Below are 3329 nucleotides of genomic sequence, written 5' to 3'. Positions count from 1 at the left end.
TCAGTTCAGTGGAGCGTGGCTCCCTCAGTTTTCAGTGAGGGCTCTGCCCCCTGAAACCAAGGAGAAAGCAAGCAGCCTCACCGGCTGAGCCTGCGGTGGGAGTGGCAGCCCTCATAATCCTTGAATTGTCTTAGGAGTCATTCTTCCCTTTTCTTCAAAGATAACACCTGTTAGCAGCCTTTCATTCCATCTCATTTCTCTTTTCCATTTAGTCCCATTGACAGTGTTTCTGTTGCTACAATCTCATTTCTATTCTGGCACCTGCTGCATAGTGGCTGATTAAATTTTCTTTCATATCCATAGTAATTTCTTTATCAAACGGTTGTGCAGCAATACCCTCAGTGTTCTCTTAAGAATAAGCTTTCTCCTTTTTTTGCAGTATGGATAGGCTGAGAATTTTCCAAATCTTCATGTTCTGGTCCCATTTTATTTAACTATTCCTTCTTCAATCCATGGCTCTTCTTTCACACTTTACTATAAGCAGTCAGGAGGACGCACACCACACCTTCAAACTTTTGCATAGAAATCTCCTTAGCTTCACTGTTTCTATTACCCAATCTTACATATGGGTATTTTTTCAAGTTGCCTAAAAAAGATGAGTTGACTTTTTTTCTATTATCTATCATTTCATATAGATCATCTGTGCATTAATTAGTCAATGTATTTACTGAAATTTGCTGAAATATTTTCCTCTGAAAGAATGAGTTTTGATGGATGGAATTGATACTTGTGTGATTAACTGCCTGTGGCAAAAGTTGTTGGTGCCCTCTTTACATGGCTTCAGGTCTCGCCATTGTAGCGCTCACCAGAGGACTTCCAGTGGCTAACATCTGCATCTCTTTCCTCTGGAGCTTATTTTGATGGAGGAAACCCACTCTGCACTGAATACGGTCAGCAGGTCCTGCCTTCTCCTCCTCCCTATCTCCAGTAAACTCCTCCCCCTCACCTGTAACAGCTGCAGCCAATGATTGACAGAGTTAGTGTCAATTGCCTCCCTTTCGGGGTGTGGCTTGTAACTCTGAGGCTCCAGTTCTCCATTGGTTTCCAGAATTTGCCACTGAGATTGTGTTCCAGCTACTTCCTGGGAGATCTTGTTTAGCAGCACACACTTAATTGTCTGCCTTTTGAACAGTGTCCCGCCCAAATCCTGGAAACATAGAATGTGACCTTATTTGGAAATTATTGCAGAATATACTATTTGCAGAGATAATTAGTCAAATATTTTGAGATAAGATCATACTGGATTAGAGTGGGCCTTAAATCCAATGAAAGTATTCTTACAAGAGGCAAAAAAACGCAGACAAAGAGAGAAGAAAACCCTGTGAAGAAGGTGGTAGAGACAACGTATATTGCCACAAACCAAGGGTAGCCAGGAGCCATCAGAGCCTGGAAAAGGCAAAGGAGGATTTAACCCTAGAGGCTTTGGGGTGAGTATGTCCCTGTCAACAACGTGGGTAAAGGAGTACATTTCTGTTGTTTTAAGGAACCAAGTTTGTAGCAATTTGTCATAACAGCCCTAGGAAACGAATATTTTCCCATTTCTATCTCACTTCTGTACTCCCCTATGGAAGCTTCCTGGAATCATGTTTGAAATAAACTACTTGCATTCAAATTTTTGACCTAGGATCTAGTAACCTAAATTAAGATACTGAACAAACTCTTGTGATAAGTACTGATTTTCTGAATTTTTATCTGTCCTCCTTAAATTTTCTGGGAACAAGATACAGAATGGTGGAGACACCTTTTACACATCAACACTCACTTCCTGGCATCTCTGTGCTCCATGGATGATTTACAGAATTGTCATCCATAGGGGCATATTCGAGAGTTTGTAAACAGCTCTTCTCACACTTTCCCTCACATTTCTGAAAGCCAGAAGAATGACAGAGTTGGCAGTTATGCCTCAGGTTTTGGCTGGAGCACAAGCTGCCTGAGCCAGGCTTGCTGTCCTCAGAGTTTGTTTTGGAATAATAATTATTGTTGACTTGACATCGATCCAGGAGAGAGATCCAGAGAGTGCCATCCATGGGTGGGCACAAAGAAGAAATTTCCTTTTGGTCTGTGCTGTGAAACATACTCTCCTAAGTGAGGGATAATTTTATTTATTTAATGTTTCTCCATTTTATAAGTAGTTGTAAAACATGTTGAAGTTGTCAGATACTTGAGACACAAAACTGTAAAGGCGATTCATTTTTTCCTTTTCAGTTGTGTATGTGCATTAAAATACATGCTCACACACATTTTTTAGCTTTATTTTATATTTTAGATTTAACTATAGCTATTCAGGTATATCCGTAATGCCAATTAAAAATGTTTTTAGTATATTTTAGTAATATAGATTAATAAAATGTAGATACTGAAAGATTAATATGCACCAGAAATATAATCTCTAATTCAGGGCACTACAAAAACTTAAAATATAGATGAGCAAGTTTAAATGATGGTCGGGTTTCAGGTTCTGTTATCTCATGAAACTTTCAATATTGAGTCTCAAGGGTTTTCATTTAGTACTGAATGCTGCCATCAAACATTAACCATTTCAGATGCTACCAACTGGTCTGCATTCAGTACACATTCAGCTACTAAAGGGAAAAGTCAGTAAAGAGGGTTAACTAGCTCAGAGCTACCATTTCATGTAGCTCTAATTTTGGATAGAATATACTGGCTTCCTAAGATGAGGAGAATTGATTTCTAAACCTAGTAATTATAGCACTTCATGACTCAGCTCCAGCTTTCTAGAAAAACTCTCATATCCCCTTTGTTCCCTTGAAGATCATCAGCTGTCTCAACCACCCACTGAAGTTTCCCATGACCTATGGAGTAATGTCTCTTTCATGTTCTCATCCCTTGAATATGGAATATCCTATTTTTAAAATTTGAGACCAGTGCTTCATCAGTTTCAGGAAATAAAGCTATGGTTCTATGAAAATTATATATATCTTTATATAGATATTTTAAATATGTATACATATACGTTTGTTCACAGAACTATAGCTTACATACCTATCTTTTCGTAGGACCATAGCTTAAATATATATATATATATATATATATATATATGTATGTATATATATATATATATATATGAGATTTTAACCAATTGTAATAGAAAATACTTTTCTATCTGTGTGTAATATATGTTCTTAAAATTTATGGGAGAATGACAAGAAAGAACCAAAAATGCTCATTTATTTTTTAATGCCAGATAACCTTACTTTAAAGATACTAATTTCATGCAAATCTTATAGTGTATATATAACAATTAAGTTCCCTGAGCCTATTTGATATAATTTATCAAATTTGAAAGTGTATAGTATGTGTCATGTTTT

The sequence above is a fragment of the Mesoplodon mirus genome (assembly GCF_964341445.2).
Source record: "Mesoplodon mirus genome assembly, chromosome: 6".
In the NCBI taxonomy this organism is placed as follows: Eukaryota; Metazoa; Chordata; class Mammalia; order Artiodactyla; family Ziphiidae; genus Mesoplodon; species Mesoplodon mirus.
Note: the sequence above shows the minus strand (reverse complement) of the source record.